Source organism: Gouania willdenowi, unplaced genomic scaffold (assembly GCF_900634775.1).
Source record: "Gouania willdenowi unplaced genomic scaffold, fGouWil2.1 scaffold_371_arrow_ctg1, whole genome shotgun sequence".
Lineage (NCBI taxonomy): Eukaryota > Metazoa > Chordata > Actinopteri > Blenniiformes > Gobiesocidae > Gouania > Gouania willdenowi.
This window is the reverse complement of record NW_021145132.1, coordinates 85757-112150: the sequence shown is the minus strand read 5'-3', so window position 1 is coordinate 112150 and position 26394 is coordinate 85757. Positions and strand designations below refer to the sequence as shown.

The 26394-nt window shown below is 41.8% G+C and overlaps 82 pseudogenes; all 82 read left to right on the top strand.

The window, feature by feature from the left end:
- Positions 1-466: 466 nt before the first annotated feature.
- On the top strand, positions 467-585 carry LOC114460007 (uncharacterized; annotated as a pseudogene).
- A 154-nt stretch (positions 586-739) lies between these two features.
- On the top strand, positions 740-858 carry LOC114459935 (uncharacterized; annotated as a pseudogene).
- Positions 859-1011: 153 nt separating this feature from the next.
- LOC114459906 (uncharacterized) lies at positions 1012-1130 on the top strand (annotated as a pseudogene).
- Positions 1131-1279: 149 nt separating this feature from the next.
- LOC114459934 (uncharacterized) lies at positions 1280-1398 on the top strand (annotated as a pseudogene).
- Positions 1399-1551: 153 nt separating this feature from the next.
- On the top strand, positions 1552-1670 carry LOC114459944 (uncharacterized; annotated as a pseudogene).
- Positions 1671-1820: 150 nt separating this feature from the next.
- LOC114459933 (uncharacterized) lies at positions 1821-1939 on the top strand (annotated as a pseudogene).
- Positions 1940-2091: 152 nt separating this feature from the next.
- LOC114460006 (uncharacterized) lies at positions 2092-2210 on the top strand (annotated as a pseudogene).
- Positions 2211-2362: 152 nt separating this feature from the next.
- Positions 2363-2481, top strand: LOC114460005 (uncharacterized; annotated as a pseudogene).
- A 151-nt stretch (positions 2482-2632) lies between these two features.
- LOC114459970 (uncharacterized) lies at positions 2633-2752 on the top strand (annotated as a pseudogene).
- Positions 2753-2905: 153 nt separating this feature from the next.
- LOC114459932 (uncharacterized) lies at positions 2906-3024 on the top strand (annotated as a pseudogene).
- Positions 3025-3177: 153 nt separating this feature from the next.
- Positions 3178-3296, top strand: LOC114459959 (uncharacterized; annotated as a pseudogene).
- A 153-nt stretch (positions 3297-3449) lies between these two features.
- On the top strand, positions 3450-3568 carry LOC114460004 (uncharacterized; annotated as a pseudogene).
- Positions 3569-3722: 154 nt separating this feature from the next.
- On the top strand, positions 3723-3841 carry LOC114459931 (uncharacterized; annotated as a pseudogene).
- Positions 3842-3993: 152 nt separating this feature from the next.
- On the top strand, positions 3994-4112 carry LOC114460003 (uncharacterized; annotated as a pseudogene).
- Positions 4113-4266: 154 nt separating this feature from the next.
- On the top strand, positions 4267-4385 carry LOC114459908 (uncharacterized; annotated as a pseudogene).
- Positions 4386-4538: 153 nt separating this feature from the next.
- LOC114460002 (uncharacterized) lies at positions 4539-4657 on the top strand (annotated as a pseudogene).
- Positions 4658-4807: 150 nt separating this feature from the next.
- LOC114459967 (uncharacterized) lies at positions 4808-4927 on the top strand (annotated as a pseudogene).
- Positions 4928-5081: 154 nt separating this feature from the next.
- LOC114459907 (uncharacterized) lies at positions 5082-5200 on the top strand (annotated as a pseudogene).
- Positions 5201-5353: 153 nt separating this feature from the next.
- Positions 5354-5472, top strand: LOC114460001 (uncharacterized; annotated as a pseudogene).
- A 150-nt stretch (positions 5473-5622) lies between these two features.
- Positions 5623-5742, top strand: LOC114459966 (uncharacterized; annotated as a pseudogene).
- A 154-nt stretch (positions 5743-5896) lies between these two features.
- LOC114459904 (uncharacterized) lies at positions 5897-6015 on the top strand (annotated as a pseudogene).
- A 153-nt stretch (positions 6016-6168) lies between these two features.
- On the top strand, positions 6169-6287 carry LOC114459905 (uncharacterized; annotated as a pseudogene).
- Positions 6288-6440: 153 nt separating this feature from the next.
- LOC114459968 (uncharacterized) lies at positions 6441-6559 on the top strand (annotated as a pseudogene).
- Positions 6560-6711: 152 nt separating this feature from the next.
- Positions 6712-6830, top strand: LOC114459929 (uncharacterized; annotated as a pseudogene).
- A 152-nt stretch (positions 6831-6982) lies between these two features.
- Positions 6983-7101, top strand: LOC114459928 (uncharacterized; annotated as a pseudogene).
- Positions 7102-7254: 153 nt separating this feature from the next.
- LOC114460000 (uncharacterized) lies at positions 7255-7373 on the top strand (annotated as a pseudogene).
- A 152-nt stretch (positions 7374-7525) lies between these two features.
- LOC114459955 (uncharacterized) lies at positions 7526-7644 on the top strand (annotated as a pseudogene).
- Positions 7645-7797: 153 nt separating this feature from the next.
- Positions 7798-7916, top strand: LOC114459998 (uncharacterized; annotated as a pseudogene).
- A 152-nt stretch (positions 7917-8068) lies between these two features.
- LOC114459888 (uncharacterized) lies at positions 8069-8187 on the top strand (annotated as a pseudogene).
- Positions 8188-8340: 153 nt separating this feature from the next.
- LOC114459927 (uncharacterized) lies at positions 8341-8459 on the top strand (annotated as a pseudogene).
- A 152-nt stretch (positions 8460-8611) lies between these two features.
- Positions 8612-8730, top strand: LOC114459997 (uncharacterized; annotated as a pseudogene).
- Positions 8731-8883: 153 nt separating this feature from the next.
- LOC114459996 (uncharacterized) lies at positions 8884-9002 on the top strand (annotated as a pseudogene).
- Positions 9003-9155: 153 nt separating this feature from the next.
- Positions 9156-9274, top strand: LOC114459995 (uncharacterized; annotated as a pseudogene).
- A 154-nt stretch (positions 9275-9428) lies between these two features.
- LOC114459969 (uncharacterized) lies at positions 9429-9548 on the top strand (annotated as a pseudogene).
- Positions 9549-9701: 153 nt separating this feature from the next.
- LOC114459901 (uncharacterized) lies at positions 9702-9820 on the top strand (annotated as a pseudogene).
- A 150-nt stretch (positions 9821-9970) lies between these two features.
- LOC114459926 (uncharacterized) lies at positions 9971-10089 on the top strand (annotated as a pseudogene).
- A 154-nt stretch (positions 10090-10243) lies between these two features.
- Positions 10244-10362, top strand: LOC114459994 (uncharacterized; annotated as a pseudogene).
- A 154-nt stretch (positions 10363-10516) lies between these two features.
- LOC114459954 (uncharacterized) lies at positions 10517-10635 on the top strand (annotated as a pseudogene).
- A 153-nt stretch (positions 10636-10788) lies between these two features.
- On the top strand, positions 10789-10907 carry LOC114459993 (uncharacterized; annotated as a pseudogene).
- A 154-nt stretch (positions 10908-11061) lies between these two features.
- Positions 11062-11180, top strand: LOC114459992 (uncharacterized; annotated as a pseudogene).
- Positions 11181-11333: 153 nt separating this feature from the next.
- LOC114459999 (uncharacterized) lies at positions 11334-11452 on the top strand (annotated as a pseudogene).
- Positions 11453-11608: 156 nt separating this feature from the next.
- LOC114459991 (uncharacterized) lies at positions 11609-11727 on the top strand (annotated as a pseudogene).
- Positions 11728-11879: 152 nt separating this feature from the next.
- Positions 11880-11998, top strand: LOC114459990 (uncharacterized; annotated as a pseudogene).
- A 154-nt stretch (positions 11999-12152) lies between these two features.
- LOC114459925 (uncharacterized) lies at positions 12153-12271 on the top strand (annotated as a pseudogene).
- A 153-nt stretch (positions 12272-12424) lies between these two features.
- On the top strand, positions 12425-12544 carry LOC114459965 (uncharacterized; annotated as a pseudogene).
- A 154-nt stretch (positions 12545-12698) lies between these two features.
- LOC114459894 (uncharacterized) lies at positions 12699-12817 on the top strand (annotated as a pseudogene).
- Positions 12818-12967: 150 nt separating this feature from the next.
- On the top strand, positions 12968-13086 carry LOC114459923 (uncharacterized; annotated as a pseudogene).
- Positions 13087-13243: 157 nt separating this feature from the next.
- On the top strand, positions 13244-13362 carry LOC114459989 (uncharacterized; annotated as a pseudogene).
- Positions 13363-13517: 155 nt separating this feature from the next.
- On the top strand, positions 13518-13636 carry LOC114459922 (uncharacterized; annotated as a pseudogene).
- A 158-nt stretch (positions 13637-13794) lies between these two features.
- On the top strand, positions 13795-13913 carry LOC114459987 (uncharacterized; annotated as a pseudogene).
- A 150-nt stretch (positions 13914-14063) lies between these two features.
- Positions 14064-14182, top strand: LOC114459921 (uncharacterized; annotated as a pseudogene).
- A 154-nt stretch (positions 14183-14336) lies between these two features.
- Positions 14337-14455, top strand: LOC114459986 (uncharacterized; annotated as a pseudogene).
- Positions 14456-14609: 154 nt separating this feature from the next.
- LOC114459948 (uncharacterized) lies at positions 14610-14728 on the top strand (annotated as a pseudogene).
- A 153-nt stretch (positions 14729-14881) lies between these two features.
- Positions 14882-15000, top strand: LOC114459911 (uncharacterized; annotated as a pseudogene).
- Positions 15001-15150: 150 nt separating this feature from the next.
- On the top strand, positions 15151-15269 carry LOC114459920 (uncharacterized; annotated as a pseudogene).
- A 152-nt stretch (positions 15270-15421) lies between these two features.
- LOC114459988 (uncharacterized) lies at positions 15422-15540 on the top strand (annotated as a pseudogene).
- Positions 15541-15692: 152 nt separating this feature from the next.
- LOC114459919 (uncharacterized) lies at positions 15693-15811 on the top strand (annotated as a pseudogene).
- Positions 15812-15964: 153 nt separating this feature from the next.
- LOC114459985 (uncharacterized) lies at positions 15965-16083 on the top strand (annotated as a pseudogene).
- Positions 16084-16236: 153 nt separating this feature from the next.
- LOC114459984 (uncharacterized) lies at positions 16237-16355 on the top strand (annotated as a pseudogene).
- Positions 16356-16507: 152 nt separating this feature from the next.
- Positions 16508-16626, top strand: LOC114459983 (uncharacterized; annotated as a pseudogene).
- Positions 16627-16780: 154 nt separating this feature from the next.
- LOC114459917 (uncharacterized) lies at positions 16781-16899 on the top strand (annotated as a pseudogene).
- Positions 16900-17053: 154 nt separating this feature from the next.
- On the top strand, positions 17054-17172 carry LOC114459982 (uncharacterized; annotated as a pseudogene).
- Positions 17173-17322: 150 nt separating this feature from the next.
- On the top strand, positions 17323-17441 carry LOC114459962 (uncharacterized; annotated as a pseudogene).
- A 153-nt stretch (positions 17442-17594) lies between these two features.
- LOC114459981 (uncharacterized) lies at positions 17595-17713 on the top strand (annotated as a pseudogene).
- Positions 17714-17866: 153 nt separating this feature from the next.
- On the top strand, positions 17867-17985 carry LOC114459980 (uncharacterized; annotated as a pseudogene).
- Positions 17986-18135: 150 nt separating this feature from the next.
- Positions 18136-18254, top strand: LOC114459916 (uncharacterized; annotated as a pseudogene).
- Positions 18255-18405: 151 nt separating this feature from the next.
- Positions 18406-18524, top strand: LOC114459979 (uncharacterized; annotated as a pseudogene).
- A 149-nt stretch (positions 18525-18673) lies between these two features.
- LOC114459915 (uncharacterized) lies at positions 18674-18792 on the top strand (annotated as a pseudogene).
- A 154-nt stretch (positions 18793-18946) lies between these two features.
- Positions 18947-19065, top strand: LOC114460010 (uncharacterized; annotated as a pseudogene).
- Positions 19066-19216: 151 nt separating this feature from the next.
- On the top strand, positions 19217-19335 carry LOC114459914 (uncharacterized; annotated as a pseudogene).
- Positions 19336-19490: 155 nt separating this feature from the next.
- Positions 19491-19609, top strand: LOC114459978 (uncharacterized; annotated as a pseudogene).
- Positions 19610-19759: 150 nt separating this feature from the next.
- Positions 19760-19878, top strand: LOC114459947 (uncharacterized; annotated as a pseudogene).
- Positions 19879-20033: 155 nt separating this feature from the next.
- LOC114459975 (uncharacterized) lies at positions 20034-20152 on the top strand (annotated as a pseudogene).
- A 159-nt stretch (positions 20153-20311) lies between these two features.
- On the top strand, positions 20312-20430 carry LOC114459974 (uncharacterized; annotated as a pseudogene).
- A 156-nt stretch (positions 20431-20586) lies between these two features.
- On the top strand, positions 20587-20705 carry LOC114459973 (uncharacterized; annotated as a pseudogene).
- Positions 20706-20859: 154 nt separating this feature from the next.
- LOC114459964 (uncharacterized) lies at positions 20860-20978 on the top strand (annotated as a pseudogene).
- Positions 20979-21132: 154 nt separating this feature from the next.
- LOC114459963 (uncharacterized) lies at positions 21133-21252 on the top strand (annotated as a pseudogene).
- A 153-nt stretch (positions 21253-21405) lies between these two features.
- On the top strand, positions 21406-21524 carry LOC114459953 (uncharacterized; annotated as a pseudogene).
- A 155-nt stretch (positions 21525-21679) lies between these two features.
- LOC114459941 (uncharacterized) lies at positions 21680-21798 on the top strand (annotated as a pseudogene).
- A 153-nt stretch (positions 21799-21951) lies between these two features.
- Positions 21952-22070, top strand: LOC114459930 (uncharacterized; annotated as a pseudogene).
- Positions 22071-22225: 155 nt separating this feature from the next.
- Positions 22226-22344, top strand: LOC114459918 (uncharacterized; annotated as a pseudogene).
- A 143-nt stretch (positions 22345-22487) lies between these two features.
- On the top strand, positions 22488-22606 carry LOC114459960 (uncharacterized; annotated as a pseudogene).
- Positions 22607-26394: the final 3788 nt, after the last annotated feature.

Genomic DNA, 26394 nt, shown 5'->3' with positions numbered 1-26394 from the left:
TGGTTAGTAACTTGAATGGGAAGCTGTCTGGGAATACCGTGTGTTCTGTTTTAAACACTTTTATTTGAAACAACAAAGTGTGCCTTAATGCTGTCATTTTGTGTCTATGTTTTTCAATCTGCATTCACGTCTCCATCCACCAAAAGTGCAGTGATTAGTAAGGTATGAGAAGGCTTTTTTTTGTTCCCCTGTCACTTGCTTACGGCCATACCGCTCTGATCAAAGCCCGATCTCGGCTGATCTCGGAAGCTACAAACAAAGCCGGGCATGGTTAGTACTGAATGGAGACTGTCTGGGAATACCGTGTGCTGTAAGTTTGAACACTTTTATTTGAACCAAAGAAGAGTGTCTAATGCAAGCTTGCTTTGTGTGTGTTTTTTTTCAGATTCTGCATTCACAGTCTCCAATCCACCAAAAGTGCAGTGATTGAGTAGGTATGAGAAGGTTTTTTTTGTTCCTGTCACTTGCTTACGGCCATACCGCTCTGATCAAGCCCGATCTCGTCTGATCTCGGAAGCTAAACAAAGCCGGGCATGGTTAGTACTTGAATGGGAGACTGTCTGGGAATACCGTGTGCTGTAAGTTTTGAACACTTTTATTTGAAACCAAAGAAGAGTGTCCTAATGCAGCTGTCATTTGTGTAGTGTTTTTTTTTCAGATTCTGCATTCACAGTCTCCAATCCACCAAAAGTGCAGTGATTGAGTAGGTATGAGAAGGCTTTTTTTGTTCTTGTCACTTGCTTACGGCCATACCGCTCTGATCAAGCCCGATCTCGTCTGATCTCGGAAGCTACACAAAGCCGGGCATGGTTAGTACTTGAATGGGAGACTGTCTGGGAATACCGTGTGCTGTAAGTTTTAAACACTTTTATTTGAAACCAAAGAAGAGTGTCTAAATGCAAGCTTGCTTTGTGTGTGTTTTTTTTTTAGATTCTGCATTCACAGTCTCCAATCCACCAAAAGTGCAGTGATTGAGTAGGTATGAGAAGGCTTTTTTTGTTCCTGTCACTTGCTTACGGCCATACCACTCTGATCAAGCCCGATCTCGTCTGATCTCGGAAGCTAAACAAAGCCGGGCATGGTTAGTACTTGAATGGGAGACTGTCTGGGAATACCGTGTGCTGTAAGTTTTAACACTTTTATTTGAAACCAACAAAGTGTGCCTTAATGCTGTCATTTTGTATCTATGTTTTTTCAGATTCTGCATTCACAGTCTCCAATCCACCAAAAGTGCAGTGATTGAGTAGGTATGAGAAGGCTTTTTTTGTTCCTGTCACTTGCTTACGGCCATACCGCTCTGATCAAGCCCGATCTCGTCTGATCTCGGAAGCTACACAAAGCCGGGCATGGTTAGTACTTGAATGGGAGACTGTCTGGGAATACCGTGTGCTGTAAGTTTTGAACACTTTTATTTGAAACCAAAGAAGAGTGTCTAAATGCAAGCTTGCTTTGTGTGTGTTTTTTTTTCAGATTCTGCATTCACAGTCTCCAATCCACCAAAAGTGCAGTGATTGAGTAGGTATGAGAAGGCTTTTTTTGTTCCTGTCACTTGCTTACGGCCATACCGCTCTGATCAAGCCCGATCTCGTCTGATCTCGGAAGCTAAACAAAACCGGGCATGGTTAGTACTTGATTGGGAGACTGTCTGGGAATACCGTGTGCTGTAAGTTTTAACACTTTTATTTGAAACCAACAAAGTGTGCCTTAATGCTGTCATTTTGTATCTATGTTTTTTTCAGATTCTGCATTCACAGTCTCCAATCCACCAAAAGTGCAGTGATTGAGTAGGTATGAGAAGGCTTTTTTTGTTCCTGTCACTTGCTTACGGCCATACCGCTCTGATCAAGCCCGATCTCGTCTGATCTCGGAAGCTACACAAAGCCGGGCATGGTTAGTACTTGAATGGGAGACTGTCTGGGAATACCGTGTGCTGTAAGTTTTGAACACTTTTATTTGAAACCAAAGAAGAGTGTCTAAATGCAAGCTTGCTTTGTGTGTGTTTTTTTTCAGATTCTGCATTCACAGTCTCCAATCCACCAAAAGTGCAGTGATTGAGTAGGTATGAGAAGGCTTTTTTTGTTCCTGTCACTTGCTTACGGCCATACCGCTCTGATCAAGCCCGATCTCGTCTGATCTCGGAAGCTAAACAAAGCCGGGCATGGTTAGTACTTGAATGGGAGACTGTCTGGGAATACCGTGTGCTGTAAGTTTTGAACACTTTTATTTGAAACCAAAGAAGAGTGTCTTAATGCAGCTTGCTTTTTGTGTTTGTTTTTTTCAGATTCTGCATTCACAGTCTCCAATCCACCAAAAGTGCAGTGATTGAGTAGGTATGAGAAGGCTTTTTTTGTTCCTGTCACTTGCTTACGGCCATACCGCTCTGATCAAGCCCGATCTCGTCTGATCTCGGAAGCTAAACAAAGCCGGGCATGGTTAGTACTTGAATGGGAGACTGTCTGGGAATACCGTGTGCTGTAAGTTTTAAACACTTTTATTTGAAACCAACAAAGTGTGCCTTAATGCTGTCATTTTGTATCTATGTTTTTTTCAGATTCTGCATTCACAGTCTCCAATCCACCAAAAGTGCAGTGATTGAGTAGGTATGAGAAGGCTTTTTTTGTTCCTGTCACTTGCTTACGGCCATACCGCTCTGATCAAGCCCGATCTCGTTTGATCTCGGAAGCTACACAAAGCCGGGCAGTGGTTAGTACTTGAATGGGAGACTGTCTGGGAATACCGTGTGCTGTAAGTTTTGAACACTTTTATTTGAAACCAAAGAAGAGTGTCTAAATGCAAGCTTGCTTTGTGTGTGTTTTTTTTTCAGATTCTGCATTCACAGTCTCCAATCCACCAAAAGTGCAGTGATTGAGTAGGTATGAGAAGGCTTTTTTTGTTCCTGTCACTTGCTTACGGCCATACCGCTCTGATCAAGCCCGATCTCGTCTGATCTCGGAAGCTACACAAAGCCGGGCATGGTTAGTACTTGAATGGGAGACTGTCTGGGAATACCGTGTGCTGTAAGTTTTGAACACTTTTATTTGAAACCAAAGAAGAGTGTCTAAATGCAAGCTTGCTTTGTGTGTGTTTTTTTTTCAGATTCTGCATTCACAGTCTCCAATCCACCAAAAGTGCAGTGATTGAGTAGGTATGAGAAGGCTTTTTTTGTTCCTGTCACTTGCTTACGGCCATACTGCTCTGATCAAGCCCGATCTCGTCTGATCTCGGAAGCTACACAAAGCCGGGCATGGTTAGTACTTGAATGGGAGACTGTCTGGGAATACCGTGTGCTGTAAGTTTTGAACACTTTTATTTGAAACCAAAGAAGAGTGTCTAAATGCAAGCTTGCTTTGTATGTGTGTTTTTTTCAGATTCTGCATTCACAGTCTCCAATCCACCAAAAGTGCAGTGATTGAGTAGGTATGAGAAGGCTTTTTTTGTTCCTGTCACTTGCTTACGGCCATACCGCTCTGATCAAGCCCGATCTCGTCTGATCTCGGAAGCTAAACAAAGCCGGGCATGGTTAGTACTTGAATGGGAGACTGTCTGGGAATACCGTGTGCTGTAAGTTTTGAACACTTTTATTTGAAACCAAAGAAGAGTGTCCTAAATGCAAGCTTGCTTTGTGTAGTGTTTTTTTTCAGATTCTGCATTCACAGTCTCCAATCCACCAAAAGTGCAGTGATTGAGTAGGTATGAGAAGGCTTTTTTTGTTCCTGTCACTTGCTTACGGCCATACCGCTCTGATCAAGCCCGATCTCGTCTGATCTCGGAAGCTACACAAAGCCGGGCATGGTTAGTACTTGAATGGGAGACTGTCTGGGAATACCGTGTGCTGTAAGTTTTGAACACTTTTATTTGAAACCAAAGAAGAGTGTCTAAATGCAAGCTTGCTTTGTGTGTGTTTTTTTTCAGATTCTGCATTCACAGTCTCCAATCCACCAAAAGTGCAGTGATTGAGTAGGTATGAGAAGGCTTTTTTTGTTCCTGTCACTTGCTTACGGCCATACCGCTCTGATCAAGCCCGATCTCGTCTGATCTCGGAAGCTAAACAAAGCCGGGCATGGTTAGTACTTGAATGGGAGACTGTCTGGGAATACCGTGTGCTGTAAGTTTTGAACACTTTTATTTGAAACCAAAGAAGTGTGTCTTAATGCAAGCTGTCATTTGTGTAGTGTTTTTTTTCAGATTCTGCATTCACAGTCTCCAATCCACCAAAAGTGCAGTGATTGAGTAGGTATGAGAAGGCTTTTTTTGTTCCTGTCACTTGCTTACGGCCATACCGCTCTGATCAAGCCCGATCTCGTCTGATCTCGGAAGCTACGCAAAGCCGGGCATGGTTAGTACTTGAATGGGAGACTGTCTGGGAATACCGTGTGCTGTAAGTTTTGAACACTTTTATTTGAAACCAAAGAAGAGTGTCTAAATGCAAGCTTGCTTTGTGTGTGTTTTTTTTTCAGATTCTGCATTCACAGTCTCCAATCCACCAAAAGTGCAGTGATTGAGTAGGTATGAGAAGGCTTTTTTTGTTCCTGTCACTTGCTTACGGCCATACCGCTCTGATCAAGCCCGATCTCGTCTGATCTCGGAAGCTAAACAAAGCCGGGCATGGTTAGTACTTGAATGGGAGACTGTCTGGGAATACCGTGTGCTGTAAGTTTTAACCACTTTTATTTGAAACCAACAAAGTGTGCCTTAATGCTGTCATTTTGTATCTATGTTTTTTCAGATTCTGCATTCACAGTCTCCAATCCACCAAAAGTGCAGTGATTGAGTAGGTATGAGAAGGCTTTTTTTGTTCCTGTCACTTGCTTACGGCCATACCGCTCTGATCAAGCCCGATCTCGTCTGATCTCGGAAGCTACACAAAGCCGGGCAGTGGTTAGTACTTGAATGGGAGACTGTCTGGGAATACCGTGTGCTGTAAGTTTTGAAACACTTTTATTTGAAACCAAAGAAGAGTGTCTAAATGCAAGCTTGCTTTGTTTTGTGTTTTTTTTCAGATTCTGCATTTACAGTCTCCAATCCACCAAAAGTGCAGTGATTGAGTAGGTATGAGAAGGCTTTTTTTGTTCCTGTCACTTGCTTACGGCCATACCGCTCTGATCAAGCCCGATCTCGTCTGATCTCGGAAGCTACGCAAAGCCGGGCATGGTTAGTACTTGAATGGGAGACTGTCTGGGAATACCGTGTGCTGTAAGTTTTGAACACTTTTATTTGAAACCAAAGAAGAGTGTCTAAATGCAAGCTTGCTTTGTGTGTGTGTTTTTTTCAGATTCTGCATTCACAGTCTCCAATCCACCAAAAGTGCAGTGATTGAGTAGGTATGAGAAGGCTTTTTTTGTTCCTGTCACTTGCTTACGGCCATACCGCTCTGATCAAGCCCGATCTCGTCTGATCTCGGAAGCTAAACAAAGCCGGGCATGGTTAGTACTTGAATGGGAGACTGTCTGGGAATACCGTGTGCTGTAAGTTTTAAACACTTTTATTTGAAACCAACAAAGTGTGCCTTAATGCTGTCATTTTGTATCTATGTTTTTTCAGATTCTGCATTCACAGTCTCCAATCCACCAAAAGTGCAGTGATTGAGTAGGTATGAGAAGGCTTTTTTTGTTCCTGTCACTTGCTTACGGCCATACCGCTCTGATCAAGCCCGATCTCGTCTGATCTCGGAAGCTACACAAAGCCGGGCAGTGGTTAGTACTTGAATGGGAGACTGTCTGGGAATACCGTGTGCTGTAAGTTTTAAACACTTTTATTTGAAACCAAAGAAGAGTGTCTAAATGCAAGCTTGCTTTGTGTGTGTGTTTTTTTTCAGATTCTGCATTCACAGTCTCCAATCCACCAAAAGTGCAGTGATTGAGTAGGTATGAGAAGGCTTTTTTTGTTCCTGTCACTTGCTTACTGCCATACCGCTCTGATCAAGCCCGATCTCGTCTGATCTCGGAAGCTAAACAAAGCCGGGCATGGTTAGTACTTGAATGGGAGACTGTCTGGGAATACCGTGTGCTGTAAGTTTTAAACACTTTTATTTGAAACCAACAAGAGTGTCCTAAATGCAAGCTGCATTTGTATCTATGTTTTTTTCAGATTCTGCATTCACAGTCTCCAATCCACCAAAAGTGCAGTGATTGAGTAGGTATGAGAAGGCTTTTTTTGTTCCTGTCACTTGCTTACGGCCATACCGCTCTGATCAAGCCCGATCTCGTCTGATCTCGGAAGCTACGCAAAGCCGGGCATGGTTAGTACTTGAATGGGAGACTGTCTGGGAATACCGTGTGCTGTAAGTTTTGAACACTTTTATTTGAAACCAAAGAAGAGTGTCTAAATGCAAGCTTGCTTTGTGTGTGTTTTTTTTTCAGATTCTGCATTCACAGTCTCCAATCCACCAAAAGTGCAGTGATTGAGTAGGTATGAGAAGGCTTTTTTTGTTCCTGTCACTTGCTTACTGCCATACTGCTCTGATCAAGCCCGATCTCATCTGATCTCAGAAGCTAAATAAAGCCGGGCATGGTTAGTACTTGAATGGGAGACTGTCTGGGAATACCGTGTGCTGTAAGTTTTAACACTTTTATTTGAAACCAAAGAAGAGTGTCTAAATGCAAGCTGTCATTTTGTGTCTTGTTTTTTTCAGATTCTGCATTCACAGTCTCCAATCCACCAAAAGTGCAGTGATTGAGTAGGTATGAGAAGGCTTTTTTGTTCCTGTCACTTGCTTACGGCCATACCGCTCTGATCAAGCCCGATCTCGTCTGATCTCGGAAGCTACACAAAGCCGGGCATGGTTAGTACTTGAATGGGAGACTGTCTGGGAATACCGTGTGCTGTAAGTTTTGAACACTTTTATTTGAAACCAAAGAAGAGTGTCTAAATGCAAGCTTGCTTTGTGTGTGTTTTTTTTCAGATTCTGCATTCACAGTCTCCAATCCACCAAAAGTGCAGTGATTGAGTAGGTATGAGAAGGCTTTTTTTGTTCCTGTCACTTGCTTACGGCCATACCGCTCTGATCAAGCCCGATCTCGTCTGATCTCGGAAGCTACACAAAGCCGGGCATGGTTAGTACTTGAATGGGAGACTGTCTGGGAATACCGTGTGCTGTAAGTTTTGAACACTTTTATTTGAAACCAAAGAAGAGTGTCTAAATGCAAGCTTGCTTTGTGTGTGTTTTTTTTTCAGATTCTGCATTCACAGTCTCCAATCCACCAAAAGTGCAGTGATTGAGTAGGTATGAGAAGGCTTTTTTTGTTCCTGTCACTTGCTTACGGCCATACCGCTCTGATCAAGCCCGATCTCGTCTGATCTCGGAAGCTAAACAAAGCCGGGCATGGTTAGTACTTGAATGGGAGACTGTCTGGGAATACCGTGTGCTGTAAGTTTTGAACACTTTTATTTGAAACCAAAGAAGAGTGTCTAAATGCAAGCTTGCTTTGTGTGTGTTTTTTTTCAGATTCTGCATTCACAGTCTCCAATCCACCAAAAGTGCAGTGATTGAGTAGGTATGAGAAGGCTTTTTTTGTTCCTGTCACTTGCTTACGGCCATACCGCTCTGATCAAGCCCGATCTCGTTTGATCTCGGAAGCTACACAAAGCCGGGCATGGTTAGTACTTGAATGGGAGACTGTCTGGGAATACCGTGTGCTGTAAGTTTTGAACACTTTTATTTGAAACCAAAGAAGAGTGTCTAAATGCAAGCTTGCTTTTGTGTGTGTTTTTTTTCAGATTCTGCATTCACAGTCTCCAATCCACCAAAAGTGCAGTGATTGAGTAGGTATGAGAAGGCTTTTTTTGTTCCTGTCACTTGCTTACGGCCATACCGCTCTGATCAAGCCCGATCTCGTCTGATCTCGGAAGCTAAACAAAGCCGGGCATGGTTAGTACTTGAATGGGAGACTGTCTGGGAATACCGTGTGCTGTAAGTTTTGAACACTTTTATTTGAAACCAAAGAAGAGTGTCTAAATGCAAGCTTGCTTTGTGTGTGTTTTTTTTCAGATTCTGCATTCACAGTCTCCAATCCACCAAAAGTGCAGTGATTGAGTAGGTATGAGAAGGCTTTTTTTGTTCCTGTCACTTGCTTACGGCCATACCACTCTGATCAAGCCCGATCTCATCTGATCTCGGAAGCTAAACAAAGCCGGGCATGGTTAGTACTTGAATGGGAGACTGTCTGGGAATACCGTGTGCTGTAAGTTTTGAACACTTTTATTTGAAACCAAAGAAGAGTGTCTAAATGCAAGCTTGCTGTGTGTGTGTTTTTTTTTCAGATTCTGCATTCACAGTCTCCAATCCACCAAAAGTGCAGTGATTGAGTAGGTATGAGAAGGCTTTTTTTGTTCCTGTCACTTGCTTACGGCCATACCGCTCTGATCAAGCCCGATCTCGTCTGATCTCGGAAGCTACACAAAGCCGGGCATGGTTAGTACTTGAATGGGAGACTGTCTGGGAATACCGTGTGCTGTAAGTTTTGAACACTTTTATTTGAAACCAAAGAAGAGTGTCTAAATGCAAGCTTGCTTTGTGTGTGTTTTTTTTCAGATTCTGCATTCACAGTCTCCAATCCACCAAAAGTGCAGTGATTGAGTAGGTATGAGAAGGCTTTTTTTGTTCCTGTCACTTGCTTACGGCCATACCGCTCTGATCAAGCCCGATCTCGTCTGATCTCGGAAGCTAAACAAAGCCGGGCATGGTTAGTACTTGAATGGGAGACTGTCTGGGAATACCGTGTGCTGTAAGTTTTGAACACTTTTTTTTTAAACCAAAGAAGAGTGTCTAAATGCAAGCTGGCTTTGTGTGTGTTTTTTTTTCAGATTCTGCATTCACAGTCTCCAATCCACCAAAAGTGCAGTGATTGAGTAGGTATGAGAAGGCTTTTTTTGTTCCTGTCACTTGCTTACGGCCATACCGCTCTGATCAAGCCCGATCTCGTCTGATCTCGGAAGCTAAACAAAGCCGGGCATGGTTAGTACTTGAATGGGAGACTGTCTGGGAATACCGTGTGCTGTAAGTTTTAAACACTTTTATTTGAAACCAACAAAGTGTGTCTAAATGCAAGCTTGCTTTATGTGTGTGTTTTTTTCAGATTCTGCATTCACAGTCTCCAATCCACCAAAAGTGCAGTGATTGAGTAGGTATGAGAAGGCTTTTTTTGTTCCTGTCACTTGCTTACGGCCATACCGCTCTGATCAAGCCCGATCTCGTCTGATCTCGGAAGCTAAACAAAGCCGGGCATGGTTAGTACTTGAATGGGAGACTGTCTGGGAATACCGTGTGCTGTAAGTTTTGAACACTTTTTTTTGAAACCAAAGAAGAGTGTCTAAATGCAAGCTTGCTTTGTATCTAGTGTTTTTTTCAGATTCTGCATTCACAGTCTCCAATCCACCAAAAGTGCAGTGATTGAGTAGGTATGAGAAGGCTTTTTTTGTTCCTGTCACTTGCTTACGGCCATACCGCTCTGATCAAGCCCGATCTCGTCTGATCTCGGAAGCTACACAAAGCCGGGCCGTGGTTAGTACTTGAATGGGAGACTGTCTGGGAATACCGTGTGCTGTAAGTTTTGAACACTTTTATTTGAAACCAAAGAAGAGTGTCTAAATGCAAGCTTGCTTTGTGTGTGTTTTTTTTTCAGATTCTGCATTCACAGTCTCCAATCCACCAAAAGTGCAGTGATTGAGTAGGTATGAGAAGGCTTTTTTTGTTCCTGTCACTTGCTTACGGCCATACCACTCTGATCAAGCCCGATCTCGTCTGATCTCGGAAGCTAAACAAAGCCGGGCGTGGTTAGTACTTGAATGGGAGACTGTCTGGGAATACCGTGTGCTGTAAGTTTTAAACACTTTTATTTGAAACCAACAAAGTGTGCCTTAATGCTGTCATTTTGTATCTATGTTTTTTCAGATTCTGCATTCACAGTCTCCAATCCACCAAAAGTGCAGTGATTGAGTAGGTATGAGAAGGCTTTTTTTGTTCCTGTCACTTGCTTACGGCCATACCGCTCTGATCAAGCCCGATCTCGTCTGATCTCGGAAGCTACACAAAGCCGGGCATGGTTAGTACTTGAATGGGAGACTGTCTGGGAATACCGTGTGCTGTAAGTTTTGAACACTTTTATTTGAAACCAAAGAAGAGTGTCTAAATGCAAGCTTGCTTTGTGAGTGTGTTTTTTTTCAGATTCTGCATTCACAGTCTCCAATCCACCAAAAGTGCAGTGATTGAGTAGGTATGAGAAGGCTTTTTTTGTTCCTGTCACTTGCTTACGGCCATACCGCTCTGATCAAGCCCGATCTCGTCTGATCTCGGAAGCTAAACAAAGCCGGGCATGGTTAGTACTTGAATGGGAGACTGTCTGGGAATACCGTGTGCTGTAAGTTTTAAACACTTTTATTTGAAACCAAAGAAGAGTGTGCCTAATGCAAGCTTGCATTTGTGTGTGTTTTTTTTCAGATTCTGCATTCACAGTCTCCAATCCACCAAAAGTGCAGTGATTGAGTAGGTATGAGAAGGCTTTTTTTGTTCCTGTCACTTGCTTACGGCCATACCGCTCTGATCAAGCCCGATCTCGTTTGATCTCGGAAGCTACACAAAGCCGGGCATGGTTAGTACTTGAATGGGAGACTGTCTGGGAATACCGTGTGCTGTAAGTTTTGAACACTTTTATTTGAAACCAAAGAAGAGTGTCTAAATGCAAGCTTGCTTTGTGTGTGTGTTTTTTTCACATTCTGCATTCACAGTCTCCAATCCACCAAAAGTGCAGTGATTGAGTAGGTATGAGAAGGCTTTTTTTGTTCCTGTCACTTGCTTACGGCCATACCGCTCTGATCAAGCCCGATCTCGTCTGATCTCGGAAGCTAAACAAAGCCGGGCATGGTTAGTACTTGAATGGGAGACTGTCTGGGAATACCGTGTGCTGTAAGTTTTGAACACTTTTATTTGAAACCAAAGAAGAGTGTCTAAATGCAAGCTTGCTTTGTGTAGTTTTTTTTTTTCAGATTCTGCATTCACAGTCTCCAATCCACCAAAAGTGCAGTGATTGAGTAGGTATGAGAAGGCTTTTTTTGTTCCTGTCACTTGCTTACGGCCATACCGCTCTGATCAAGCCCGATCTCGTCTGATCTCGGAAGCTAAACAAAGCCGGGCATGGTTAGTACTTGAATGGGAGACTGTCTGGGAATACCGTGTGCTGTAAGTTTTGAACACTTTTATTTGAAACCAAAGAAGAGTGTCTAAATGCAAGCTTGCTTTGTGTGTGTGTTTTTTTCAGATTCTGCATTCACAGTCTCCAATCCACCAAAAGTGCAGTGATTGAGTAGGTATGAGAAGGCTTTTTTTGTTCCTGTCACTTGCTTACGGCCATACCGCTCTGATCAAGCCCGATCTCGTCTGATCTCGGAAGCTAAACAAAGCCGGGCATGGTTAGTACTTGAATGGGAGACTGCTTGGGAATACCGTGTGCTGTAAGTTTTGAACACTTTTATTTGAAACCAAAGAAGAGTGTCTAAATGCAAGCTGTCATTTTGTATCTGTGTTTTTTTTCAGATTCTGCATTCACAGTCTCCAATCCACCAAAAGTGCAGTGATTGAGTAGGTATGAGAAGGCTTTTTTTGTTCCTGTCACTTGCTTACGGCCATACCGCTCTGATCAAGCCCGATCTCGTCTGATCTCGGAAGCTAAACAAAGCCGGGCATGGTTAGTACTTGAATGGGAGACTGTCTGGGAATACCGTGTGCTGTAAGTTTTGAACACTTTTATTTGAAACCAAAGAAGAGTGTCTAAATGCAAGCTTGCTTTGTGTGTGTTTTTTTTCAGATTCTGCATTCACAGTCTCCAATCCACCAAAAGTGCAGTGATTGAGTAGGTATGAGAAGGCTTTTTTTGTTCCTGTCACTTGCTTACGGCCATACCGCTCTGATCAAGCCCGATCTCGTCTGATCTCGGAAGCTAAACAAAGCCGGGCATGGTTAGTACTTGAATGGGAGACTGTCTGGGAATACCGTGTGCTGTAAGTTTTAAACACTTTTATTTGAAACCAACAAAGTGTGCCTTAATGCAGCTTGCTTTTTGTATCTATGTTTTTTTCAGATTCTGCATTCACAGTCTCCAATCCACCAAAAGTGCAGTGATTGAGTAGGTATGAGAAGGCTTTTTTTGTTCCTGTCACTTGCTTACGGCCATACCGCTCTGATCAAGCCCGATCTCGTCTGATCTCGGAAGCTACACAAAGCCGGGCATGGTTAGTACTTGAATGGGAGACTGTCTGGGAATACCGTGTGCTGTAAGTTTTGAACACTTTTATTTGAAACCAAAGAAGAGTGTCTAAATGCAAGCTTGCTTTGTGTGTTTTTTTTTTTCAGATTCTGCATTCACAGTCTCCAATCCACCAAAAGTGCAGTGATTGAGTAGGTATGAGAAGGCTTTTTTTGTTCCTGTCACTTGCTTACGGCCATACCGCTCTGATCAAGCCCGATCTCGTCTGATCTCGGAAGCTACACAAAGCCGGGCAGTGGTTAGTACTTGAATGGGAGACTGTCTGGGAATACCGTGTGCTGTAAGTTTTGAACACTTTTATTTGAAACCAAAGAAGAGTGTCTAAATGCAAGCTTGCTTTGTGTGTGTTTTTTTTTTCAGATTCTGCATTCACAGTCTCCAATCCACCAAAAGTGCAGTGATTGAGTAGGTATGAGAAGGCTTTTTTTGTTCCTGTCACTTGCTTACGGCCATACCACTCTGATCAAGCCCGATCTCGTCTGATCTCGGAAGCTAAACAAAGCCGGGCATGGTTAGTACTTGAATGGGAGACTGTCTGGGAATACCGTGTGCTGTAAGTTTTAAACACTTTTATTTGAAACCAACAAAGTGTGCCTTAATGCTGTCATTATGTATTTATATTTTTTCAGATTCTGCATTCACAGTCTCCAATCCACCAAAAGTGCAGTGATTGAGTAGGTATGAGAAGGCTTTTTTTGTTCCTGTCACTTGCTTACGGCCATACCGCTCTGATCAAGCCCGATCTCGTCTGATCTCGGAAGCTACACAAAGCCGGGCATGGTTAGTACTTGAATGGGAGACTGTCTGGGAATACCGTGTGCTGTAAGTTTTGAACACTTTTATTTGAAACCAAAGAAGAGTGTCTAAATGCAAGCTTGCTTTGTTTGTGTGTTTTTTTTTTTCAGATTCTGCATTCACAGTCTCCAATCCACCAAAAGTGCAGTGATTGAGTAGGTATGAGAAGGCTTTTTTTGTTCCTGTCACTTGCTTACGGCCATACCGCTCTGATCAAGCCCGATCTCGTCTGATCTCGGAAGCTAAACAAAGCCGGGCATGGTTAGTACTTGAATGGGAGACTGTCTGGGAATACCGTGTGCTGTAAGTTTTGAACACTTTTATTTGAAACCAAAGAAGAGTGTCTAAATGCAAGCTTGCATTTTGTGTCTATGTTTTTTTCAGATTCTGCATTCACAGTCTCCAATCCACCAAAAGTGCAGTGATTGAGTAGGTATGAGAAGGCTTTTTTTGTTCCTGTCACTTGCTTACGGCCATACCGCTCTGATCAAGCCCGATCTCGTCTGATCTCGGAAGCTACACAAAGCCGGGCATGGTTAGTACTTGAATGGGAGACTGTCTGGGAATACCGTGTGCTGTAAGTTTTGAACACTTTTATTTGAAACCAAAGAAGAGTGTCTAAATGCAAGCTTGCTTTGTTTGTGTGTTTTTTTTTTTTCAGATTCTGCATTCACAGTCTCCAATCCACCAAAAGTGCAGTGATTGAGTAGGTATGAGAAGGCTTTTTTTGTTCTTGTCACTTGCTTACGGCCATACCGCTCTGATCAAGCCCGATCTCGTCTGATCTCGGAAGCTAAACAAAGCCGGGCATGGTTAGTACTTGAATGGGAGACTGTCTGGGAATACCGTGTGCTGTAAGTTTTAAACACTTTTATTTGAAACCAACAAAGTGTGCCTTAATGCTGTCATTTTGTATCTATGTTTGTTCAGATTCTGCATTCACAGTCTCCAATCCACCAAAAGTGCAGTGATTGAGTAGGTATGAGAAGGCTTTTTTTGTTCCTGTCACTTGCTTACGGCCATACCGCTCTGATCAAGCCCGATCTCGTCTGATCTCGGAAGCTACACAAAGCCGGGCATGGTTAGTACTTGAATGGGAGACTGTCTGGGAATACCGTGTGCTGTAAGTTTTGAACACTTTTATTTGAAACCAAAGAAGAGTGTCTAAATGCAAGCTTGCTTTGTGTGTGTGTTTTTTTTCAGATTCTGCATTCACAGTCTCCAATCCACCAAAAGTGCAGTGATTGAGTAGGTATGAGAAGGCTTTTTTTGTTCCTGTCACTTGCTTACGGCCATACCGCTCTGATCAAGCCCGATCTCGTCTGATCTCGGAAGCTAAACAAAGCCGGGCATGGTTAGTACTTGAATGGGAGACTGTCTGGGAATACCGTGTGCTGTAAGTTTTAAACACTTTTATTTGAAACCAAAGAAGAGTGTCCTAAATGCAAGCTTGCATTTGTGTGTGTTTTTTTTCAGATTCTGCATTCACAGTCTCCAATCCACCAAAAGTGCAGTGATTGAGTAGGTATGAGAAGGCTTTTTTTGTTCCTGTCACTTGCTTACGGCCATACCGCTCTGATCAAGCCCGATCTCGTCTGATCTCGGAAGCTACACAAAGCCGGGCGTGGTTAGTACTTGAATGGGAGACTGTCTGGGAATACCGTGTGCTGTAAGTTTTGAACACTTTTATTTGAAACCAAAGAAGAGTGTCTAAATGCAAGCTTGCTTTGTGTGTGTTTTTTTTTCAGATTCTGCATTCACAGTCTCCAATCCACCAAAAGTGCAGTGATTGAGTAGGTATGAGAAGGCTTTTTTTGTTCCTGTCACTTGCTTACGGCCATACCGCTCTGATCAAGCCCGATCTCGTCTGATCTCGGAAGCTAAACAAAGCCGGGCGTAGTTAGTACTTGAATGGGAGACTGTCTGGGAATACCGTGTGCTGTAAGTTTTAAACACTTTTATTTGAAACCAACAAAGTGTGCCTTAATGCTGTCATTTTGTATCTATGTTTGTTCAGATTCTGCATTCACAGTCTCCAATCCACCAAAAGTGCAGTGATTGAGTAGGTATGAGAAGGCTTTTTTTGTTCCTGTCACTTGCTTACGGCCATACCGCTCTGATCAAGCCCGATCTCGTCTGATCTCGGAAGCTACACAAAGCCGGGCATGGTTAGTACTTGAATGGGAGACTGTCTGGGAATACCGTGTGCTGTAAGTTTTGAACACTTTTTTTTTAAACCAAAGAAGAGTGTCTAATGCAAGCTTGCTTTGTAGTGTGTTTTTTTTCAGATTCTGCATTCACAGTCTCCAATCCACCAAAAGTGCAGTGATTGAGTAGGTATGAGAAGGCTTTTTTTGTTCCTGTCACTTGCTTACGGCCATACCGCTCTGATCAAGCCCGATCTCGTCTGATCTCGGAAGCTAAACAAAGCCGGGCATGGTTAGTACTTGAATGGGAGACTGTCTGGGAATACCTTGTGCTGTAAGTTTTGAACACTTTTATTTGAAACCAAAGAAGAGTGTCTAAATGCAAGCTTGCTTTGTGTGTGTTTTTTTTCAGATTCTGCATTCACAGTCTCCAATCCACCAAAAGTGCAGTGATTGAGTAGGTATGAGAAGGCTTTTTTTGTTCCTGTCACTTGCTTACGGCCATACCGCTCTGATCAAGCCCGATCTCGTCTGATCTCGGAAGCTACACAAAGCCGGGCATGGTTAGTACTTGAATGGGAGACTGTCTGGGAATACCGTGTGCTGTAAGTTTTGAACACTTTTATTTGAAACCAAAGAAGAGTGTCTAAATGCAAGCTTGCTTTTGTAGTGTGTTTTTTTCAGATTCTGCATTCACAGTCTCCAATCCACCAAAAGTGCAGTGATTGAGTAGGTATGAGAAGGCTTTTTTTGTTCCTGTCACTTGCTTACGGCCATACCGCTCTGATCAAGCCCGATCTCGTCTGATCTCGGAAGCTAAACAAAGCCGGGCATGGTTAGTACTTGAATGGGAGACTGTCTGGGAATACCGTGTGCTGTAAGTTTTGAACACTTTTATTTGAAACCAAAGAAGAGTGTCTAAATGCAAGCTTGCTTTGTGTGTGTTTTTTTTTCAGATTCTGCATTCACAGTCTCCAATCCACCAAAAGTGCAGTGATTGAGTAGGTATGAGAAGGCTTTTTTTGTTCTTGTCACTTGCTTACGGCCATACCGCTCTGATCAAGCCCGATCTCGTCTGATCTCGGAAGCTAAACAAAGCCGGGCATGGTTAGTACTTGAATGGGAGACTGTCTGGGAATACCGTGTGCTGTAAGTTTTGAACACTTTTATTTGAAACCAAAGAAGAGTGTCTAAATGCAAGCTTGCTTTGTGTGTGTTTTTTTTCAGATTCTGCATTCACAGTCTCCAATCCACCAAAAGTGCAGTGATTGAGTAGGTATGAGAAGGCTTTTTTTGTTCCTGTCACTTGCTTACGGCCATACCGCTCTGATCAAGCCCGATCTCGTCTGATCTCGGAAGCTAAACAAAGCCGGGCATGGTTAGTACTTGAATGGGAGACTGTCTGGGAATACCGTGTGCTGTAAGTTTTGAACACTTTTATTTGAAACCAAAGAAGAGTGTCCTAAATGCAAGCTTGCTTTGTATTGTGTTTTTTTTCAGATTCTGCATTCACAGTCTCCAATCCACCAAAAGTGCAGTGATTGAGTAGGTATGAGAAGGCTTTTTTTGTTCCTGTCACTTGCTTACGGCCATACCGCTCTGATCAAGCCCGATCTCGTCTGATCTCGGAAGCTACACAAAGCCGGGCATGGTTAGTACTTGAATGGGAGACTGTCTGGGAATACCGTGTGCTGTAAGTTTTGAACACTTTTATTTGAAACCAAAGAAGAGTGTCTAAATGCAAGCTTGCTTTGTGTGTGTGTTTTTTTTCAGATTCTGCATTCACAGTCTCCAATCCACCAAAAGTGCAGTGATTGAGTAGGTATGAGAAGGCTTTTTTTGTTCCTGTCACTTGCTTACGGCCATACCGCTCTGATCAAGCCCGATCTCGTCTGATCTCGGAAGCTAAACAAAGCCGGGCATGGTTAGTACTTGAATGGGAGACTGTCTGGGAATACCGTGTGCTGTAAGTTTTAAACACTTTTATTTGAAACCAACAAAGTGTGCCTTAATGCTGTCATTTTGTATCTATGTTTGTTCAGATTCTGCATTCACAGTCTCCAATCCACCAAAAGTGCAGTGATTGAGTAGGTATGAGAAGGCTTTTTTTGTTCCTGTCACTTGCTTACGGCCATACCGCTCTGATCAAGCCCGATCTCGTTTGATCTCGGAAGCTACACAAAGCCGGGCGTAGTTAGTACTTGAATGGGAGACTGTCTGGGAATACCGTGTGCTGTAAGTTTTGAACACTTTTATTTGAAACCAAAGAAGAGTGTCTAAAAGCAAGCTTGCTTTGTGTGTGTTTTTTTTTCAGATTCTGCATTCACAGTCTCCAATCCACCAAAAGTGCAGTGATTGAGTAGGTATGAGAAGGCTTTTTTTGTTCCTGTCACTTGCTTACGGCCATACCGCTCTGATCAAGCCCGATCTCGTCTGATCTCGGAAGCTAAACAAAGCCGGGCATGGTTAGTACTTGAATGGGAGACTGTCTGGGAATACCGTGTGCTGTAAGTTTTGAACACTTTTATTTGAAACCAAAGAAGAGTGTCTAAATGCAAGCTTGCTTTATGTGTGTGTTTTTTTCAGATTCTGCATTCACAGTCTCCAATCCACCAAAAGTGCAGTGATTGAGTAGGTATGAGAAGGCTTTTTTTGTTCCTGTCACTTGCTTACGGCCATACCGCTCTGATCAAGCCCGATCTCGTCTGATCTCGGAAGCTAAACAAAGCCGGGCATGGTTAGTACTTGAATGGGAGACTGTCTGGGAATACCGTGTGCTGTAAGTTTTAAACACTTTTATTTGAAACCAACAAAGTGTGCCTTAATGCTGTCATTTTGTGTGTATGTTTTTTCAGATTCTGCATTCACAGTCTCCAATCCACCAAAAGTGCAGTGATTGAGTAGGTATGAGAAGGCTTTTTTTGTTCCTGTCACTTGCTTACGGCCATACCGCTCTGATCAAGCCCGATCTCGTCTGATCTCGGAAGCTACACAAAGCCGGGCATGGTTAGTACTTGAATGGGAGACTGTCTGGGAATACCGTGTGCTGTAAGTTTTGAACACTTTTATTTGAAACCAAAGAAGAGTGTCTAAATGCAAGCTTGCTTTGTGTGTGTTTTTTTCAGATTCTGCATTCACAGTCTCCAATCCACCAAAAGTGCAGTGATTGAGTAGGTATGAGAAGGCTTTTTTTGTTCCTGTCACTTGCTTACGGCCATACCGCTCTGATCAAGCCCGATCTCGTCTGATCTCGGAAGCTAAACAAAGCCGGGCATGGTTAGTACTTGAATGGGAGACTGTCTGGGAATACCGTGTGCTGTAAGTTTTAACACTTTTATTTGAAACCAACAAAGTGTGCCTTAATGCTGTCATTTTGTGTCTATGTTTTTTCAGATTCTGCATTCACAGTCTCCAATCCACCAAAAGTGCAGTGATTGAGTAGGTATGAGAAGGCTTTTTTTGTTCCTGTCACTTGCTTACGGCCATACCGCTCTGATCAAGCCCGATCTCGTCTGATCTCGGAAGCTACACAAAGCCGGGCATGGTTAGTACTTGAATGGGAGACTGTCTGGGAATACCGTGTGCTGTAAGTTTTGAACACTTTTATTTGAAACCAAAGAAGAGTGTCTAAATGCAAGCTTGCTTTGTGTGTGTTTTTTTTTTCAGATTCTGCATTCACAGTCTCCAATCCACCAAAAGTGCAGTGATTGAGTAGGTATGAGAAGGCTTTTTTTGTTCCTGTCACTTGCTTACGGCCATACCACTCTGATCAAGCCCGATCTCGTCTGATCTCGGAAGCTAAACAAAGCCGGGCATGGTTAGTACTTGAATGGGAGACTGTCTGGGAATACCGTGTGCTGTAAGTTTTAAACACTTTTATTTGAAACCAACAAAGTGTGCCTTAATGCTGTCATTTTGTATCTATGTTGGTTTCAGATTCTGCATTCACAGTCTCCAATCCACCAAAAGTGCAGTGATTGAGTAGGTATGAGAAGGCTTTTTTTGTTCCTGTCACTTGCTTACGGCCATACCGCTCTGATCAAGCCCGATCTCGTCTGATCTCGGAAGCTACACAAAGCCGGGCATGGTTAGTACTTGAATGGGAGACTGTCTGGGAATACCGTGTGCTGTAAGTTTTGAACACTTTTATTTGAAACCAAAGAAGAGTGTCTAAATGCAAGCTTGCTTTGTGAGTGTGTTTTTTTTTCAGATTCTGCATTCACAGTCTCCAATCCACCAAAAGTGCAGTGATTGAGTAGGTATGAGAAGGCTTTTTTTGTTCCTGTCACTTGCTTACGGCCATACCGCTCTGATCAAGCCCGATCTCGTCTGATCTCGGAAGCTAAACAAAGCCGGGCATGGTTAGTACTTGAATGGGAGACTGTCTGGGAATACCGTGTGCTGTAAGTTTTAAACACTTTTATTTGAAACCAACAAAGTGTGCCTTAATGCTGTCATTTTGTATCTATGTTTGTTCAGATTCTGCATTCACAGTCTCCAATCCACCAAAAGTGCAGTGATTGAGTAGGTATGAGAAGGCTTTTTTTGTTCCTGTCACTTGCTTACGGCCATACCGCTCTGATCAAGCCCGATCTCGTCTGATCTCGGAAGCTACACAAAGCCGGGCGTGGTTAGTACTTGAATGGGAGACTGTCTGGGAATACCGTGTGCTGTAAGTTTTGAACACTTTTATTTGAAACCAAAGAAGAGTGTCTAAATGCAAGCTTGCTTTGTTTGTGTGTTTTTTTTTCAGATTCTGCATTCACAGTCTCCAATCCACCAAAAGTGCAGTGATTGAGTAGGTATGAGAAGGCTTTTTTTGTTCCTGTCACTTGCTTACGGCCATACCGCTCTGATCAAGCCCGATCTCGTCTGATCTCGGAAGCTAAACAAAGCCGGGCATGGTTAGTACTTGAATGGGAGACTGTCTGGGAATACCGTGTGCTGTAAGTTTTAAACACTTTTATTTGAAACCAAAGAAGAGTGTCTAAATGCAAGCTTGCTTTGTTTGTGTGTTTTTTTTTTTTTCAGATTCTGCATTCACAGTCTCCAATCCACCAAAAGTGCAGTGATTGAGTAGGTATGAGAAGGCTTTTTTTGTTCCTGTCACTTGCTTACGGCCATACCGCTCTGATCAAGCCCGATCTCGTCTGATCTCGGAAGCTAAACAAAGCCGGGCATGGTTAGTACTTGAATGGGAGACTGTCTGGGAATACCGTGTGCTGTAAGTTTTAAACACTTTTATTTGAAACCAACAAGAGTGTGCCTAATGCAAGCTTGCATTTTGTAGTCTATGTTTTTTTCAGATTCTGCATTCACAGTCTCCAATCCACCAAAAGTGCAGTGATTGAGTAGGTATGAGAAGGCTTTTTTTGTTCCTGTCACTTGCTTACGGCCATACCGCTCTGATCAAGCCCGATCTCGTCTGATCTCGGAAGCTAAACAAAGCCGGGCATGGTTAGTACTTGAATGGGAGACTGTCTGGGAATACCGTGTGCTGTAAGTTTTGAACATTTTTATTTGAAACCAAAGAAGAGTGTCTAAATGCAAGCTTGCTTTGTGAGTGTGTTTTTTTTCAGATTCTGCATTCACAGTCTCCAATCCACCAAAAGTGCAGTGATTGAGTAGGTATGAGAAGGCTTTTTTTGTTCCTGTCACTTGCTTACGGCCATACCGCTCTGATCAAGCCCGATCTCGTCTGATCTCGGAAGCTAAACAAAGCCGGGCATGGTTAGTACTTGAATGGGAGACTGTCTGGGAATACCGTGTGCTGTAAGTTTTGAACACTTTTATTTGAAACCAAAGAAGAGTGTCTAAATGCAAGCTTGCATTTGTGTAGTGTTTTTTTTCAGATTCTGCATTCACAGTCTCCAATCCACCAAAAGTGCAGTGATTGAGTAGGTATGAGAAGGCTTTTTTTGTTCCTGTCACTTGCTTACGGCCATACCGCTCTGATCAAGCCCGATCTCGTCTGATCTCGGAAGCTACACAAAGCCGGGCAGTGGTTAGTACTTGAATGGGAGACTGTCTGGGAATACCGTGTGCTGTAAGTTTTGAACACTTTTATTTGAAACCAAAGAAGAGTGTCTAAATGCAAGCTTGCTTTGTGTGTGTTTTTTTTTCAGATTCTGCATTCACAGTCTCCAATCCACCAAAAGTGCAGTGATTGAGTAGGTATGAGAAGGCTTTTTTTGTTCCTGTCACTTGCTTACGGCCATACCGCTCTGATCAAGCCCGATCTCGTCTGATCTCGGAAGCTAAACAAAGCCGGGCATGGTTAGTACTTGAATGGGAGACTGTCTGGGAATACCGTGTGCTGTAAGTTTTGAACACTTTTATTTGAAACCAACAAAGTGTGCCTAAATGCAAGCTTGCATTTTGTATCTATGTTTTTTTCAGATTCTGCATTCACAGTCTCCAATCCACCAAAAGTGCAGTGATTGAGTAGGTATGAGAAGGCTTTTTTTGTTCCTGTCACTTGCTTACGGCCATACCGCTCTGATCAAGCCCGATCTCGTCTGATCTCGGAAGCTAAACAAAGCCGGGCATGGTTAGTACTTGAATGGGAGACTGTCTGGGAATACCGTGTGCTGTAAGTTTTGAACACTTTTATTTGAAACCAAAGAAGAGTGTCTAAATGCAAGCTTGCTTTGTGTGTGTTTTTTTTTCAGATTCTGCATTCACAGTCTCCAATCCACCAAAAGTGCAGTGATTGAGTAGGTATGAGAAGGCTTTTTTTGTTCCTGTCACTTGCTTACGGCCATACCGCTCTGATCAAGCCCGATCTCGTCTGATCTCGGAAGCTAAACAAAGCCGGGCATGGTTAGTACTTGAATGGGAGACTGTCTGGGAATACCGTGTGCTGTAAGTTTTGAACACTTTTATTTGAAACCAAAGAAGAGTGTCCTAAATGCAGCTTGCATTTTGTATCTATGTTTTTTTCAGATTCTGCATTCACAGTCTCCAATCCACCAAAAGTGCAGTGATTGAGTAGGTATGAGAAGGCTTTTTTTGTTCCTGTCACTTGCTTACGGCCATACCGCTCTGATCAAGCCCGATCTCGTCTGATCTCGGAAGCTAAACAAAGCCGGGCATGGTTAGTACTTGAATGGGAGACTGTCTGGGAATACCGTGTGCTGTAAGTTTTAAACACTTTTATTTGAAACCAACAAAGTGTGCCTTAATGCTGTATCTATGTTTTTTTCAGATTCTGCATTCACAGTCTCCAATCCACCAAAAGTGCAGTGATTGAGTAGGTATGAGAAGGCTTTTTTTGTTCCTACCACTTGCTTACGGCCATACCACTCTGATCAAGCCCGATCTCGTCTGATCTCGGAAGCTACACAAAGCCGGGCATGGTTAGTACTTGAATGGGAGACTGTCTGGGAATACTGTGTGCTGTAAGTTTTAAACGCTTTTATGTGAAACCAATAAAACCAGAAAAACTATATCCATCATGTTGGAGTGAGATTCATTTTTCATCATGATTTTTTGCATAAACATACATTTACAGCGTTCTGGACAGCCTGTGGTGCTTCCTGTCAATGCTAGGGACTTTATTTTGAAAAATGGAAACGGAGGTGCATTTGTTCTAAATATTCCGGCCGGTGGGACGTGACATGCTAACGCTGTTTACAAAGTCTAAGTTTTCAACAATGTATTTTACCCATAAACTTATTCATTCATTTTAGTATTTATTACTCTTAACATGTTAGTGATTTTATTCTTCATTCTTTTAACCTAATTTACACTATGAAATCACACACACATATATATATATATATATTGGATCAAATAGTAACTTAATGTATTTTGACTAAGATGTCTCAAGACAAACAAATTGAAAAGGCCAAACACTTTGGCTGTAGAGTTAACTTAAATTTGGGTCAAAAGTCATAAAAACATGGAATCAGCCTGTGTACTTTAACATGACCTACATTCACACTTAAATACTTGCTTTTAGGAGCTTTTAACTTTAAAATAAACCATAATAAATCTGAAGACACTCACCAACAACTACCACTGCATTGTCTGAGTGTCCAAACACACAGGTGTGATAGATGTTCAATCAGAGCTTAGACCCAATACTTTTGTTGGGGCTCCATCTAGTGTCTAATTGTTGAACTACACCTATACTGACTTAAGGTGTACTGGACAGAACAGGTGAGAAGTGAGAGAAGGTTGAGTGTGTTGGCAGAGGTGTTTTCTTCTGGAGTATTGGAGCGTTTGGAGTTCCATTTGTTCTTTTCTTCATTTTTGGAAAACCAATAAGACCCTTAAAACTAGTTTAAATATGATGAGCAAACTTAAACAGGGGTGAAAAACCAGTAAGGCATGAAAAATGATGAAAAAAAATTCTGAGTTAAGGCTACCATAAGATCCTTAAAACAAGTTATAAAATATGAAAAAATAAAACAAGAATAAAAAACTTGTAAGAAAATATGAAACCCATTTATTCAACTCAGACATTTTTAAAGATACCAGACAACATTTAAATGACTCCACAACCATGCACAAATAACAAGTAGGTACGTTCTTGTTCTTCTTTTCACGTTAAAAGTTTCATTGAGTTTTCTTATTCCCAAGAAAATAAAAATACACACAAAAAATCTAATTCACTTCTTACTACAGCTTACTGAACTACAGACATGGGCAACTTGGGTCCCAAATGTAAATGCACAAAATAACCCCAAAAACACACGGAATGGCAGAAAAATATACAAGAAATTTGAATAAATAAAGAGAAAACAGCAAAAATAAAAAAAATTACTGTAATACTAGATTACAAATATATATATATATATATACACACACACACATACATAAAATGACTAAACACAGATGACTACAATAAATAACATAAAAAATATTTACAAAAAAACACAGAAAATACTAAAAAATGACACCAAAACTCCACAAAACAACAAAAAACACACAAAATGATTCATGTAAAACAAAACAACTAAATATACAGGATCACAGAAAAATATTTTTTTTTAAAAAGACAACAACATGGAATGGCAGACACATACACAAAATATGACAAAAGTATGAAAAGAAAATTGCTTAAATACACAGAAAACAGCAAAAATCAACAAAATGACACCAAAAAAACATAAAATTACTCTAAAAACCCACAAAATTACTACAATAAATAACTGAAAAAATTAACAAAACTACACTAAATAGGTTAAAAAAAAGACCCCAAAATGACAACAAAAACACACAAATTACTCCAAAAACACTCTGAAAAACAACAAAATATCACATTTTCACACAAAATAAATGTACAAGGAGCTTCCAGCACATGGTGGATGTTTCCTCCATCCAGTGAAAGTTCTCTACTGTACAGAAAGCCCACCACAGCCTTCAGACCAGTGATGGAGACGCCGATTAACTCCACCTGCAGACAAACAGCAACAAGTCCAGAGGGGTATTCCATAAAGGAGGGTTAACAAACTCTGAGTCTATCCATAAACTCTGGGTCAACATACCCCGCGATGGGAAACTCTGGGTATCGGATTCCATTAAAGCTGGTATGAAGTGGGTTAATCAACCCTGAGTATGTAAACCTTGGGTGACTTACGTGCACGCACGCGACAAAAAGCCATCATCAATGGATCAGAGATTTAATCGAGCTGCCATGGCAACCAAACGGAAAATAGTGATTTATTCACCGTAATGGGTGAAATAAGCCGGTGTTTGATGAATATGAGCCTGTTCTAAAGGTGCGTTCAGTCTTCAGTGACTATAGTGGCTTAAATCACCTGTAATTAGTCACACTTTTTGGTCGCTTCATCACTTTATTGCTTCAGTGACGTGAGGAGCGGTGAATAATATGAATAAAATGTGTCTGAGGACACGTGTCAGCAGCATAGATGTCTGCATAAAGAGCCCTCCTGTTACACTGGATATTAAGACAGTAAATGCCGCTCGATATCGCATCATTTATATTGATTTTTTATGTAATATTGTCGCCAGAGTCATCTCAACGTCCTAAAAAATGTCATAAAAAAACACTGAAGCAGGACGCGAACCCGCAACCTGTCACTTCCAAGTGCAGCGTCACAGTTCACTGAGCCATCATAAGTTCAAAGACACATGATCTACAGATTTAACTGTATAACAATATAAAACAACAATTGAGCCTTAAAAGTGTATTAATTTAAATGATCATCTCCTCCTTTATATTATCCACAGGTTTTTATCCAGTGAACTTTACTACAGACGTCAGTAGATGTTTTAATGCAGATCAACCTCTCAGTGTCTTTCACTTAATGATCTACATCTACAATGTTATAAAGAAAACTACCGTTTGCACACACACAAAAAAAAACCGTAAAGCAACACAACACTATTAATGATGTGAACACGTCTGTGGTGTGTGATGTTACTAATGTGTTTCAGAGAAAAGTGTTAAGGTTTATTAAAGTGTTCAGAAACGGTGTTCAGGTGGGCGGAGCCAGGTAGAAACCCAGGGTTTCTTTAATAAAACCTGCCCGCGACCAGGTTTAGTTCACGGACAATGTTGCCATGGTAACATACTCAGAGAAGAACATACCTCGCTTTATGGAATGGGATACTCAGAGTTTCCCTCATTTGAGCCTGAACATACTCAGAGTTTGAACACAACCCACTTTATGGAATACCCCTCAGATGAATTCCCAAAGCCTTTTTAAATCCATGATGATGAAAAACTAAATTTACACTGAGAATAAAAGGAGAACACAGCAACATGTCCAGGTCAGAAAAAGTCAGAACATTACGTCAGATTAGGGCTGCACGATTATGGCCAAAATAATTATCACAATTATTTATCATTTTAGGGAAAACGACTGTATCTTTAATTTACTATTTTTTAACAAACAATATGTGAACAGTTTAGAGTCCAAAAAAAAGCTTTAAACAAGAATATTGATAAATACTAAAATGTACCAAAGAATTTGCCAAAATGAACTATTGCCTAACTATAATTATACTGTTAGAGTGCAACTCCTTCAAAAACCATCACAGCGTATAAAGAGAAAGTTAAGAACATTAAGCTTAAGCTACAGGTTTTTAGCCAGAAACACTAGCGTGTCAACATTTTCTGGCTTGAATCCTCCTCTCCTGACTACAGACTTCTGTTATAAAAGTGTCTCTTTCCTTCTTCGTTACCTCATTCTGCTGCTCCTCCCTCATGCCCACGGTGAACA